Genomic DNA, 15,777 nt, shown 5'->3' with positions numbered 1-15,777 from the left:
ATTTCTTAATTCTAAAATTCTGCTCATATAATACTTAAACTAGTGAGTTTGTATACGAACTATTCTACTACAATACAAAAAGTAAGTTAGTTTCCTTCATATTATCCTAGCCTAGATTACTAACTAAAGAAATCCAGACAAAAATTACAGGGTACGAATCCGACTATTCACAAATCGTTTCATTGGTTGGTTTACGAAAATTGTAAGTAAATATCGAACCCGAGCAGTCCCGAGTAGCTGAAGGGAAATGCGCACAAAACTGAATCCAAGACAATTGTGTTTGAAATTTTAAATAATTTATTGATACTTTTATTTCCCATACTTCTTTCCTTCTTTTCCTGCACTATACTTTCCTGACTCCTACTTTCTTTTTATCAATCTACATCTAGCGTAATACTACTCACGTTGAACCACGAACCCCGTTTGCTTCGGCGTCGGTGTCCTACAGTCGACGCGAACAAAGTGCGCGTTGGTGCAACTGCACCACATGTTTACTTCCGCGCGCCGCATGCTCGACGCGAATGTCATCAACGGGTCAAAGCTTGTCAGCTCCGGCTCGTTGTTGTTCCAGCGATATTCACAAGGCCACTTGTCGCGTCGCTAAGACCGTTTGCCGATGCTGCGATGTTCTTGCCCCTCGAGAACGACGAACCTACGAGTGCCTTCACGTGTCCTTGATCGAGAGAACGAGTCAAAAGAAAAAAGCCCTGGAGGCATCGTACCATTAGCAACGTCCTTTTGCATGGTCGTAATTCGACATTGTTGTTTCAAAAGGGCGAAAGTCGCAAACGTTAACATTGACTTCTTCTGGTGATTCCAGGAAGATTAGAGATTTCTGGCGGTATTTTCCACTTCCGTTCGATAGAAGGCGCAGAGCAGTTACAAGTGGTTGTTAGCTAGGAGCGGTCCCAGTTCTTGATGAATTTGCTGGAAAAGGCATTGTTTACGTTTGCGACATTGGCCCTTATGAAACAACCGTGTCGAATTGACCAACTCACCCTATCGCGGGGTTTTCGATTCTCCCAATTGAACTCGCGTACTTCGTTGCGTGACGCTAGTGTTCTGCCTAAAACGTATCTCGGAAGCACTTTGGTTGATAGACCGAACGTCCACCGGCACAAGGATTGTCGGACAAAATAGCGTGGTTTGCGTCAGCTGCAAAATGGCGGCAACAATCCAGTTAGGTAGGTGGTTCGCATAATCATCTAGAAACTCGAACTCACCTTTTAACAGCTTTCTTTCTGGCCCATAACTATTGACGCCAAACTCCCCTTCCAATTGTAATTTAATCAATTTACTATCGTGCGGTTATCGGAAAATGTTCACGCTTCACCTCGTGCTTCGCACGTTACACGCTCTTTCTATACTTTCGTATAGACGATCCCGAGATCAATTGCACGTGCTGAGTGTCTCTCGAACCAAGACGAACTGATTTTCACCAGTCATTCTCGCGTGATTTTTGAAAACCTCGTAAGTCCAAAAGAGAGGCTCTCTTTGTTTACTTTCTCTTTCGATTATTACGAAGCCATACTAACATTTACATCGCTCGTCTATCTGACCGTGCAACGTTTTGTGAGCGTGTGGCGGCAACCGATGAAACCACTCTCTTCGCTCTCACCTCGCGGTGCGGCGTCGATCTCTTGCATGATCACTTCGTGCACTCTAACTTTCACCTACTCAGTGACTGAGTAAAATTGTATTGCCGTCTCTCTTCTTCCCACGGAAATTTTACTTAATTTCCGTCAAAAGCAGGATTACTCATAGTTTTGAGTTGTTCTGCTTTTGACGGAAATTGAGTAATATTTCTATGGGATAGAAAGAGAGAGCAATACAATTTTACTCAGTCACTGAGTAGGTGAAAGTTAGCGTTTGTAGGTTTGATGTCGATTGCCTCAAGTGACCGTCGGTGCAAAAGATATTTTAGTTACTAGATAAAAATTGTCGCTTCGGTTCCATTTGTTCTGCTATCCGAAACATGTGTGGTATCAAACTGTCAAATCGTATGTATTTTTCCTTCATTGACATTTAGATCCCCATATCCTCGCCAGCAAAAGATGTTCCGGACTGCGACGAAAGCGACAATCTTTCTTTGTCTGTCATATAGAGCTCGGACCTAGTTGATCCATCTCGCGACAATCTTTATCTAGTAACTAAAATATCTTTTGTCGGTGCATATCTCCTCGATGTATGTTGTGTGTGAGTGTGGCGAATGCTTCTCTCAACACGCTTTCTTTTCTGCTTATCGTCGTCTATCAGGCACTTTGATGATCGTCGTCCCCGGGCTATGTGTTGGTGAATCACAATGTTCATTGATTATCTGCTTGAGGCATGTTGTGTTCGAGGTGGCGTAGATGAACAGGGGTTTACAACTATTGGCTCGCAGAGCTTTTGCCTTAATTTAGGTTTCAACGCTGGTATTTTGACTATCAACATAATTTCAAACAACCATATTCGTTATAAACAAAACGTATACGTAACAACGTGTCATGAAAAATACACTTTGGACTATAATAAAATCTTCTTCTTCTTCTTCTTCTTATTGGCATTACATCCCCACACTGGGACAGAGCCGCCTCGCAACTTAGTGTTCATTAAGCACTTCCACAGTTATTAACTGCGAGGTTTCTAAGCCAAGTTACCATTTTTGCCAAGTTACCATCATGAGGCTATCACGATGATACTTTTATGCCCAGGGAAGTCGAGACAATTTCCAAACCGAAAATTGCCTAGACCGGCGACGGGAATCGAACCCAGCCACCCTCAGCATGGTCTTGCTTTGTAGCCGCGCATCTTACCGCACGGCTAAGGAGGGCCCCAGATAATAAAATATTTGTAGAAATTAGCTTGAAGCTAACAGCAATGAAAACTGCATTTGCAATCGAGAGTTGGCATATCCGATACGTTTTCAACCGTTCACTAAGCATAACTATCTATATCTTATAACATTACAGTTCTCCTATTTCAAGCTCGTCCATCTGACGCTATCTGGCTGCCAAGATATTGAAAGTATTCGACCACCTTCACTGTATGGCCGGCTATCTTAAAGTTGGAGGGCTTGTCCGTGTTGACATCCACGATTTCGTCTTGTTGTCGTTGATGATGAGACACACCGTATATGTAGAAGCTTTCAGCTAAGTCATTCAGCTTACTCTGCAGAGTCGGTGAGCTAGTATAGCAATGTCATCAACAAATTCGAAGTAGTTTAAATGCTCCATAGTAATAATCTGTCAGAGAAGCCCATGGTTTGGTGCTCGATTAATCTCACCCACCATAATCACGTCGATTAATATAAGAAATAGCAATGGAGATAGAATACATCCTTGCTTTACTCCGACAGCATTTGAAGATCTAATTCTATTGATCTAAATATATTTTTATTCATGTGCCATGAAGGCCCCCGAAGTGAAAAAGTGTTCGTAATGTGTAACGAGACAACAGGGCATTCTCGTTCGTTGACTGATCCGTGAGATCCGCGTCACCCAGATTTGTCAATCAGAACATGTTAGGGAAATCAAAGCGATGACGGGGCTGTCAATAATGACTGGCAAATTTAGCAACGTGTACATGCAGTGAAGATCAACAAATTAAGGTCCTTTATTTGCCTTTCAACTGAATTGGAAACCTAATAAACCTAATGAGCGTTAAAATTAGCATTGAAACAGTTAGTGCAGTAGTAGTTAAACAGTTCTATTAATTAAATTGAAAATTGAATCCACAATAATTTGGTTATTACTAGCTAAATCCTAACCCTAATAGATTACAGATAGAAAACAATTACATCTAATAGTACGGCTGAGTTCAATTGATAAATTTCTAGCAAGCTTAAATCTATATGTAAGTACATGCACTTAAAACTTATCCTAATATGTACATGAATTAAACACGTTGAATTAAAAAAAACTAGGATGCAACAGTAGTACAACAGGTACTGGAATATTTTGGAAGGAGCGAGTTTCGGGTGAACTCGAATAGAAGAAACACGAAAATGTAAGTGTAAATACCTTTGTAAACCAACATGAAATTGAACTTAAATACAATTACAGCTTTGAAGCTGCTAAGGCTGCTATCAGACCGTGTTTACGTTTGCTCGAAAATTATTCCGAACAATCTTCAAAGATTTTCTGGTGCATCTAGACGAGCCTAGCATGGACACCACCCCCAAACACTGCACTAAATGCGACCGACCAGATACAACCGATCACCTCGTTGGTTGTGATAGATGTGAGAATTGGGCACACTTCGGATGTGCCGGTGTAACGGATTCTATAGCTGATCCGGATCGTACTTGGCAGTGCGATGAATGTCGAATGCGGGAAGATGATGGTGCCTCTCAGTCGCGGAGGTCTATGAACCGATCGTCCGCCAGTCGACATTCCACACGAACTGAATTGAGCCTGAAGATGATGGAGGAGCAAAAGGCATTGCGGATGAAGAGAATTCTAGAGGAACAGGCGGCTCAAGCGGTGACGCGTCAAATGCTAGCGGAAGAAGAGGAAAAATTCCTGAAGCAAAAATACGATTTGCTTATGGCGGAAGCGGACGATGCAGAAGGAGTCAGTAGAAGAAGCAAATTGAGCAGTAGAGCAAGCCGGGAGAAAGTTCAATCGTGGCTTAGTGAACACCAAGTCGGTGCAGTTCAACAAACCGTGGCTGTGTCAACTAGTAGTGTGTTGCCACCGATTGTATCATCGGAAGCAGCTCAGCGATTTAGTTTTCTCAGAACCTCACTACCAATAGCGGCGTCGACGATGAACGATTCGGCGATAATGGCCACAGATGTAACTCCTAGTGGCCCAGCAGTTGACCCAAAAAGTACTGCTAGCACGATTGTTCCACAAGATTTTCCATCATTACTCCCATCTGGTAAAGTAGTTTCCTCCACTGAAATCACCTTTCAAAGAACACCGGTGAGTACAACGAAAACGCCACGCTGTCGTTCGACGCTAGGCGCCGATTCCATCGAGAAGGCTAAGGTCGACACTATTCCGACAACAAATCACAGAACTTTGTCCGTTCCCAATTTATCCAAATCTAATACTAAGTCTGCAATTATAAACTGTAACTCATCGCCGATGGTCAGCGATATTATCGCGGTCGACGTAGGCAACATTTCGATGTCCCACGAAACAGGCTCAGAACACATGGTTAGTCACGCAGCGTTAGCTGTTAGTAAAGCATCGTTGACGTCCTCTAGCGGTGTTAGGTTCGGTGACACTTTACCTTTAAGTCGTTTTGGAGTCTCGTCAAAGACGGACAATAATCTGGCAACGATTACTGCAACGTTGCCATCAGTAGTGACCAGTAGTAATCTATTTGGTCAGCACCCAGGAGTAGGTAGTTATGTCTCAAAATCAAATCCGAGCGGTTTGATTCCGATGGTCTCAATCAAACAACCCCATAGCCGATAGTATTTCCACTATGCACATCTCGGGACAAAGAGTCGTTTCGAAGTCGCAGTATTCCTATCCAACGGAGAGTTATCGAAGCATGCGTAATGCCATGACATCATCGATGACGATCCCATCCCATTTTCCGGCAGAGAATGCTACCTCATCATGGTCCCACCAAAACCCTATCTTATTGACTACACAAGCCGAGTCAGCACATCTCCCAATTCTTCATGAGTCATCAGTCGTTAACTCTGTGGTACCGTCTACGTGCATCGTTCCGTGGACTAACCAGAGATCTATCTTCTCATCCAGACAAGTTCCTGTTGTTACTAATAGTAGCTCAGCTAGCAGAAACATTGGGCTGCCGTCAGGATACCAATATAACTACACTCAGGAACCTTTATCTCAGGGCGATGGACCAGGTTTGATGACAGCCGATAGAAGAACACAGCCATTCCATTTCCCTGCTACTACGATGCAAAGAACGGGACCTACGGGAGATCAACTGGCGGCCAGACAAGTAATGCCAAAGGAACTACCATTTTTTCTGGAGATCCTCAGGAATGGCCGATGTTTTTCAGCTCCTTTTGCAACTCAACGGACGCCTGTGGGTATACTGATGCGGAAAACTTGGCAAGATTGCAGAGGTGCTTGAAAGGGAATGCGTTGGAAGCTGTAAGAAGCAGATTGTTATTACCACAATCAGTGCCTTCCGTAATAGATACACTACGAAGACTGTATGGAAGACCTGAAATTCTTATTCACTCCCTTCTCCGTTCATTACGCGCTGTTCCGCCTCCGAAAGCCGATAATCTTCCGTCGATAATCACATTTGGACTTGCGGTACAGAATGCAGTGGATCACATGTGCATCGCAAATCTCAACGACCATCTGTGGAACCCAACTGTGCTTCATGAGCTGGTCGAGAAGCTCCCCCCTTCGATGAAAATGGACTGGTCGTGTTTCAAGAGAAGAAGTGAGCACGTAAATCTAACGACGTTCAGCACCTTCATGACCGAGCTGGTCGTAATGGCCTCAGATGTTACGTTTCCTGTGGATACCCATCCAAAATCCAACAAAGCTGGACAAGACAAGCAGAAGCTGTACGTGCACTCCGAAGAGCTGCGGCCTGTTAGTTCTGAAAATTCAGGGAAAATGTTGTTAATCGAACCGATGATGAAAACTTGTGCGTACTGTGACTGCTTGAGTCACGAAATCGTGAACTGTATGCATTTCAAGACGCTTGATATTGATGGTAGGTGGAAGGCGGTAAAACAAAAGAACTTATGCAGAAGTTGTCTTATACCACATCGCAAGTGGCCTTGCCGCTCCAATAAAGAGTGCGGTGTCGAAGGATGCAGGTTCCATCATCACAATTTGTTGCATTCAGCAAGAAATGTACTTAAAGACGAAAGAGCCAAAAGTGTCGTACACCAGAATCTACATTGTTCGGTAACATACTCTTTGTTTCGATACTTACCTGTAACCATCCATGGTAACGGACAAAAAATTAAAACTTTCGCCTTCTTAGACGATGGATCATCGTCAACACTACTAGAGGCGGGAATCGCGTCAAAACTTGGTATCACTGGACCAACCGACAACCTTTCTTTAAGTTGGACCGGCAATATTTCAAGGGAAGTAAAAGGGTCTCAACGGGTAACAGTGGTCATTTCTGGAGATACGGGAAAGTTCAAACTCAGCAATGTACGAACTGTTGAAGAACTCCAACTTCCAAGTCAAACTATGCAGTATGAAGCGCTACAGCAATCATATCCACACCTTAAAGGGTTACCGATCCGCAGTTATACAACCGCTACTCCGGGGATTATCATCGGATTAGAACATGTCCGCCTTCTAACATCGTTGCGGCTACGAGAGGAGGAGACAACGGGCCTGTTGCAACTAAAACCCGACTGGGTTGGTGTATTTACGGGAGGAATTCGAACCATGGCAGCGTGCTAGAGCAGTTGAACCTTCATTTTGTGCGCGATCTAGATAATCGAGAACTACACGATTGGATGAAGCAATACTTTGCGGTAGAGGAATCAAGCGTTACCATCAAGCCAGAAGCCGAAGAAGAAAAACGCGCGCGTGAGATAATGGAGACAACGACACGACGAGTAAACGGATCTTTCGAGACTGGATTATTGTGGAAGTATGACCATTTTTCGTTCCCAGACAGCTACCCAATGGCAGTACGTCACATGAAGGCTCTTGAGACGCGACTGAACAAAGACCAACGACTGAAAAGCAAAGTGAGGGAAATGATAGGACAGTATGTGGAGAAGAAATACGCACATCGGATCACTCCTGAAGAACTCAAATCAACGGACCCAAGCAGAGTGTGGTACTTACCGCTAGGCGTGGTGCAAAATCCGAAAAAACCTGACAAAATTCGGCTCATATGGGATGCTAAAGCAAAAGTGGGAGGATTATCATTCAATGATATGCTGATTAAAGGTCCAGATCTCCTGGTTGCGTTATTGTCCGTATTACTTCGTTTCAGGCAAAGGAACGTTGCCATAGTAGGCGACATAAGGGAAATGTTCCATCAAATTTCTATACGGTATTCGGACAAACAATCGCAGAGGTTTCTTTATCGTTCATCTCCGGATATACCTCCTCAAATCTACGTAATGGACGTAGCCACGTTTGGTGCAAGCTGCTCACCTAGTTTAGCGCAGTTCAGAGGCGTAGCCAGGGGGGTGGTTTTGGGCATAAAACCCCCCCCAAAGACAATATTTTTAGAAGAAATTTTTTTTTTCGAAAAAAAATATGTTCAGAAACCCCCCCCCCCAGACCAATTTTCTGGCTACGCCACTGGCGCAGTTTGTTAAAAACAAGAATGCTGTTGAGTTTGCGGGTAGTTATCCTAGGGCAGCGAAAGCAATTGTGGAAAACCATTACGTGGACGATTTCTTGGATAGCGTGGATACTGTGTCAGAAGCGGTGCAGTTGATCAACGAAGTAAAGTATGTGCATTCACAGGCGGGATTTGAGATCCGAAACTTCTGCTCAAACTCCGCGGAAGTTCTTGCTGGAGTAGGAGAACGAGAAATCCCACTGAAAGTGTCGATGTATCTAGAGAAATCCTCGGACACGGAACGGGTATTAGGTATGGTGTGGAGACCAACAGAAGACGTCTTCACGTTTGATCTAAGCACCATGAAAGATGAGATCAAAGAACTGATTCAGAGTTCTACTATTCCAACTAAACGACAAGTCCTGAAAACAGTAATGTCAGTGTTTGACCCATTGGGGCTGATTTCCCACTTTGTCGTGCACGGAAAAATCCTCATGCAGCTTATTTGGCGCTCTGGAACGGATTGGGATGAGTTAATATCTGAAGAACTTCAAGAAAAGTGGGAATGTTGGTGTCGATACATGCAGCGCTTGGACGAGGTTGCAGTGCCACGGTGTTTCTTTCCAAATGTGACGAGCGTTGCTATGAATAATTTAGAGGCCCATTTGTTCGTCGATGCTAGCGAATTGGCCTACGCAGCAGTACTTTATCTCCGGTTTGTGGACAACGGTCAACCCAGATGCGCACTAGTAGCGGCAAAAACGAAAGTCGCACCCTTAAAGCCTTTATCCATTCCGCGTCTCGAGTTACAGGCGGCGATGATTGGAGCGAGGTTGTTAGAAAGCGTTTTGCTTTCCTTGAATCTTCCAATTACCAAGAGATTTCTTTGGTCTGACTCAACTACCGTACTCTCTTGGTTGAGATCAGATAGCCGCAAATACCACCAGTTTGTTGCGTTTAGGGTTGGGGAGATTCTTATGACAACAAGCGTGGATGAATGGAACTACGTCCCGTCTAAATTAAACGTTGCAGATGCTGCTACCAAATGGAAGGATGGACCTAGTTTTGACAACAATAATCCATGGTACAGCGCACCAGAGTTCCTCTACAAGCCGCCGATTAATTGGCCGAAAAATCCGCGACAGATGATGCTGATACAGATGCAGAGCTTCGCACCGTTTTCTTGTTCCATGGTACAGTGCAGCAACCGCTGATAGACACGTCAAGATTTTCTAGCTGGAACCGACTGTTAAGAGTAGCTGCCTTTGTTTTACGGAGTGTTCGACGTTTTAAAGGAGAAAAGTTACCCAACCCAAGCCTGTTGATCCAAGAAGAACTTCAGAACGCGGAGAAACTACTGTGGCGGCAAATCCAAGCTGAGGCTTATCCTGATGAGGTGGCAATCATGAAACGAAACCTTTTGCTTCCCAAAGAATCTGTAGTAATTCAAAAGTCAAGTCCGCTTTATCGCCTCTCGCCCTTTATGGACGAGTGCGGAATCATCCGGTTGAACAGTAGAATTACAGCGGCGCCGACGGTTCCCATAGAAACTAAATATCCCATTATCTTGCCGAAGAAACACACTGCGACTATTCTGATCGTAGAAAATTATCATCAGCGCTACCTTCATGGAAACGGAGAGACTGTGTGTAACGAAATGCGACAACGTTTCTACATAACAGGTCTACGAGGAGTTATTCGTCAAGTCTCAAGTAGATGCCTGTATTGTCGCATTAGAAAGGCTGTTCCTCATCCGCCAATGATGGGGTCCTTACCAGAAGCCAGAGTAACGGGATTTGTGAGACCGTTTACGCATACTGGAGTGGACTATTTTGGGCCGTTAATGGTGAAACAAGGACGAAGCCTGGTGAAGAGATGGGTTGCGCTTTTCACTTGCCTCTCAGTTCGTGCTATACATCTGGAGATAGTACATAGTTTGTCCACTCAGTCGTGCGTGATGGCAATTCGTCGCTTTGTGGCTCGACGGGGTTCTCCAGAGTCATTCTACAGCGATAATGGAACGAATTTCGTAGGGGCGAGTAACCTGCTGGCGAAACAGATCCAAGATATTCAAAATAAGTGCGCCTCGACATTCACCAACTCCAAAACCAGGTGGTGCTTCAATCCGCCTTCTGCGCCTCACATGGGAGGATCATGGGAGCGTATGGTTCGCTCCGTGAAAACGGCTATGTCCACTATTGCTGATCATCCACATCACCCAAGTGACGAGGTATTGGAGACGGTACCCCTAGAAGCTGAAGCTATTATCAACTCCCGACCGCTTACATATATAGTTATGATACAATATGCACATCAACCGTAATAGCCAACCAGAGGGCCCTGCCAACAGAGAAGCACCGTCAGCAGAACCCCTGGACTTCGATCCCAATCAGCCGTTGTCACCCAGAAAGTAATAATGCACCATCAGCAGAATTCCCCACCGGTCGATCACCGATGTTCCAAATAGGCAGGCATAGGAAATGTTAAGTTAGCAATAATAAGTTATAAAAGGTAGTGAAAGACAGTGAATTGGGCAGTTCATAGTTAGTAAGCAGTGAATTCAGATGTAATTAGTGTAAAGTTTGATCAATAAATTATTTTTGTATGATCCCGTTAAACTCGTTATTACAATTGGCGCAGCCGGATAGGCCAGTGAAAAGTGTTCTTAGGGAAAAAACAGTGGAATAAGTTGGACTAATAAACCAATTTGAAGTGGTACCCGTTTTCAACATCCTCAACTGAAGGCGTAGCCGTTGACGTGATTAGAGGACCCCCGCCACTAGGACACGCGGAGCACCGCCAACGTTTTCATCGAGCCACCACGACTAAAAACCGTAAGTAGAACCCTTTATTCATTTTAAAGTGAAAAGTGTTACTTGCGGCTGTGATTAATTTTATCGCAGCGAAACGAATTTGCGAGTTCTAAGAGAACGCAAGTTCAAAAACCCAGTGAAATTTAAACCGTGTGTGCACAAGCGAGGCTAGTGAAATCAGAGACAACATTAGTTGAACTTCATTCACATTAACAGCTCTTGTTGCATAATCGTATAGGTCAGGTACGTTGAGTCGCGCAGCGAACCGTATCGCATGCCAAAAATTCATCGCAAAAGAAAATTTGTGCTGAACTTTTCAGATTCTTCTGAGGACGAGTTTAATACATCCTCACCTGATATGGAAGAAATCTCTAACAAGCTCGCTCAAATGATGACTGCTATTGTCAGTCTTCAAGAGAGACAAATTCAATTAGAACAGAATTCAACTGCAGCCGCCAGCAGTAATTCACAAACCGAAAACACAGGCGATGTTCCAATCGGGGATTTCTTCAAAATTCCCGATCCCATTAAATCTCTTCAGCCTTTTGAAGGCAACAGAAAACAACTGGCCGCGTGGCTTACCACGGCAGAAAATACTTTAAATCTATTCAAGAATAAAGTTGCACCGGAATTATACACAATGTATGTGACGGCTGTAACAAATAAGATAAGTGGGAAAGCAAAAGACATCCTATGTCTTGCAGGCAATCCACAAGATTTCGATAACATTAAGGAAATTTTAATTCATGCTCTTGGTGATCGCCAAGAATTATTTACGTATAAATGCCAGTTGTGGCAGAATAAAATGGATCAAAATATGAGCATTCATAGATATTACCACCGTACAAAAGAGATAGTACAGAATATTAAAACTTTATCAAAACAAAACACAAAGTATCGTGATAATTGGGATGCAATAAATACTTTTATTGATGAGGACGGATTAGCCGCTTTTATTTCTGGATTGCGTGGAAACTATTTCGGTCACGCTCAAGCAGCAAGGCCTAAAGATATTGAGGATGCATACGCATTCTTGTGCAAATTTAAGAGTCAAGAAATCAACGCCAGTAATATGGAAGACATTTCAAAGCTAAAAATTCAAACGGTAGTAAATTATTTACAAGTAGTAGCAGTAAAAATCAGGATCCAAAACCCATGCAGCATACCAAATTTAAACCAAACTTTTCGCACAAACCAAACTTTGTTTCAGGTAATAACAGCAAAGACTCAATAGAACCGATGGAAACTGACTCATCGCTTCAAAGCAGATTAACTTATAATAAAAAGCTCATTAACAATAACGAGGTAGCTAGTGAATATGAACTTTCCGCATCAGAAGACTCATCTGATGATGATGAGGAAAAAGAGGTAAATTTTTGTCAGGCCAATCGAGTAACTCGAATAAAATGAGGAACTTCTTACCATATTTGAAATTGAACGGCTTCAAGTTTTTAATTGACACGGGCGCTAACAAAAATCTCATTCGCCCGGGATTACTTAAGAATACTGTAGAAACCAAACCCGTTACAATTAAAAATATCTCTGGTTCTCATATTATTAACAAAAAAGGATATTTTAACTTCTTCGGAAGAAACTTTCCACCACAAAAATTTTACGAAATCTCTTTTCATAATTACTTTGAAGGTCTTATTGGATCTGAGTTTCTTTCAAGAACCAAAGCTGTCATAAACTACGAAAAAGAAATTGTTAAAGTTAATGGCATCGAAATACCGTTTAAAAAATATTACCCTGCTAGGAAAACATACAACCACATTGTTACCCTTTCAACTACAAACGATGGAGACTGGTACGTCCCGAAATTCTCAAAATTAACAAATAAACTCACAATATTACCCGGTCTTTATAACTCTAGGCATTGTAAATCCACAATCCTTGTTCAAAGCAATAGCAAAACCCCACCAAAAGACATTCCAAAATTCTCTTTAAAAGTTAATAATTTCGAGACTATCTCCCCAATCCCTGTTAAAATTCATAAGAGTCTAGAAGAATCAGATATACAACAATTAATTCGTACAGATCATTTATCCAATTTTGAAAAATCCAAATTGTTCGATGTTATTTTGGAACACCAGGATACATTATTAAAAACTGGTGAAAAACTCACAGCAACTACTGCAGTGAAACATAATATTGTAACAAAAGATAGCCAACCAATCTATACAAAGACGTATAGATATCCTCAACACCAGTGATCCCCAAAGTGCGGCCCGCGGGCCGCATGTGGCCCTCGAATACTTTTCCTGCGGCCCGCGAAGAATTTCAGAATATACACTACATGTGGCCCGTTGATAAGCATTAGATGACATGAAACGATTTTCATCATGCTCAGTTTTTTGTTATACTCAGGGAATCTGTCAAGTTCACATCATTGCGGAGTTTTAAGCAACAGCATGATTAAATAAATTCCTCACTTCATAGATGTAACGTAGGCCAACAGCAAACAACATAAATGGTATTGCCACTGGCTAAATGTTCAACTTCTGGTCAAACTAATGTTGTTATATAGTGATCTGAAATGAGGAATCTTTCAATACAAGTTAGGGTTCGGCAAAATTTAAATTTGCTTTATTTTTAACTCCAGAACATAAGCTGAATATCAACGTACTTTACGCTACCGTCGTGCAAGGCTTCTTCTGACTTCGGGGGCAACTTTGGATTTTTGATTTTCTAAAAAAAAAAAAACGAAACACGACAATTTATTATGACAATTTCAGAGTAATTTACGTTATGACCCTTGATTCAAAATGTCCAAAGTAGGTAGCCCCCGATTTGTCAAAAGAACCCTCGAACGATGGTACCTAAAATATTTAACAATGTCAAGAATTTTCTCATGTCCCGATTACTTGATGAATGAAAGGTTTCTGTAAAATTCAGATGATCGAAAATCTGGACACACGTAAATAGTGCGGAATTCAGATTTATTTGATTTCTATTCAAAGCTACTTGCAAGTTCACCTGGCTTTGAAAACATGTTTATTGTTATTTGACACAAGTTATGCTCAATGATGTCTCGATATCTTAATTTGTACCTGGCACAGAATTGGGAGATTCAGAATCAGAATTCAGAATCTTAGAATCGGATGACATATGATCAATTAGGAAAATAGATTAATATATATTTTGCAAACTATGCTAAAACATGTTGATGCGAAAGTCAGCTACGTTGATGAAACCCGTAGAATAAAATGTTCTTACAAGTATGTTATTTAAATAGATTCATCGCAACAAATTTAATTGAAATGTGAAATAGATATTAAAAATAATTTTAATTAAGTTTTAAAATTCTACATGAAATGAAAAACAAATCATGCAAATGTACTGCGGCCCGCTTCAACAGCTCAAAATTGCTATGCGGCCCTAGATAGTAAGCATGCTGGGGACCACTGCTCAACACTATAAGAAAGACGTAGACGAGCAAATTCAAGAAATGCTCGAATGCGGAATAATTAGAAACTCACTGAGCCCATATTCTTCTCCCGTTTGGGTAGTCCCAAAAAAATCGGACGCCTCTGGAAAGAAAAAGGTTAGAGTAGTTATCGATTACCGGAAACTTAATGACAAAACGGTAGACGATAAGTATCCTATCCCTCAGATAGAAGAAATTCTCGACAGTCTTGGCAAGTCTGTGTACTTTACGACTTTGGATTTAAAGTCAGGCTTTCACCAAATCGAGATGAACAAAAAGGACATAGAGAAAACAGCATTTTCAACAGGACAAGGGCACTACGAATTCACACGTATGCCTTTTGGCTTGAAGAACGCGCCCGCCACTTTCCAGCGAGCGATGAATAGCATATTGGCTGATTACATTGGTATTATATGCTTCGTTTATCTGGATGATATCATCATCATTGGATATAACAGAAAATCACCTTGAAAATGTTTCAAAGGTTTTAAAACGTCTAGCGGATTTCAATCTTAAAATCCAGTTAGACAAGTGTGAGTTCTTGCGAACCGAAACAGAATTTTTAGGTCATGTAATCACTCCCAATGGCATTAAGGCAAACCCCGATAAGATACAAAAATTCTAGAATGGCAATTACCAACTACATCAAAGCAGATTAAACAATTTTAGGACTTACTGGATATTATAGAAGGTTCATTAAAGACTATTCTAAAATTACTAAACCCTTCACGAAGTATTTGAAAAAGATGTAGACATAAACATAAATGATAAAGATTACAAAGAATCTTTTGAAAAATTGAAAACCATCATATCTTTGGATCAGGTTCTTGCCTATCCTTATTATAACCTTCCTTTTATTTTGACCACGGATGCGAGCAACTATGCTCTGGGCGCGGTTTTATCACAAAACAGGATGGAACAGAGAGACCAATAGCATTTGCCAGTCGGACCCTCAATAACACTGAACTAAATTATTGTACCACAGAAAAAGAAGCATTGGCGATAATGTGGGCTATTAACAAATTTAAACAATATCTGGGTGGGAATAAATTTACTCTCATAACAGATCACAAACCTTTAACATACATAAAGAATTCTAAAAAGAATCTAAAATTGATCAATTGGAGCCTTGAACTAGAAAACTATGATTATGATATAGTTTACAGGTCAGGAAAAACAAACGTTGTAGCTGACGCACTTAGCCGTAAAATAGATGCGAACGCAAATGACGTTGACGAAGAATCCTTGGCTACAAATCACTCTGCGGATACTTCAGGTGATTTCTTCATTCATTTTACTGAACGAGCAATCAATAGTTATCGCAATCAAATAGTATTCAGG

General features: G+C 41.8%; 1 long non-coding RNA gene across 1 annotated transcript; it reads right to left on the bottom strand.

The window, feature by feature from the left end:
* Positions 1–259: 259 nt before the first annotated feature.
* On the bottom strand, positions 260–1,376 carry LOC134215762 (uncharacterized). The gene is made up of 3 exons (XR_009980299.1): positions 1,224–1,376; positions 999–1,155; positions 260–707 (listed from the first exon to the last, which is right to left on the bottom strand). It is a non-coding gene; the product is annotated as an uncharacterized LOC134215762 (long non-coding RNA).
* Between the last annotated feature and the right edge of the window lie 14,401 nt (positions 1,377–15,777).

This window comes from Armigeres subalbatus, chromosome 2, assembly GCF_024139115.2.
Source record: "Armigeres subalbatus isolate Guangzhou_Male chromosome 2, GZ_Asu_2, whole genome shotgun sequence".
NCBI classification, from domain to species: domain Eukaryota; kingdom Metazoa; phylum Arthropoda; class Insecta; order Diptera; family Culicidae; genus Armigeres; species Armigeres subalbatus.
The sequence above is the reverse complement of the archived record's forward strand: the minus strand, read 5'-3'. Positions and strand labels throughout refer to the sequence as shown.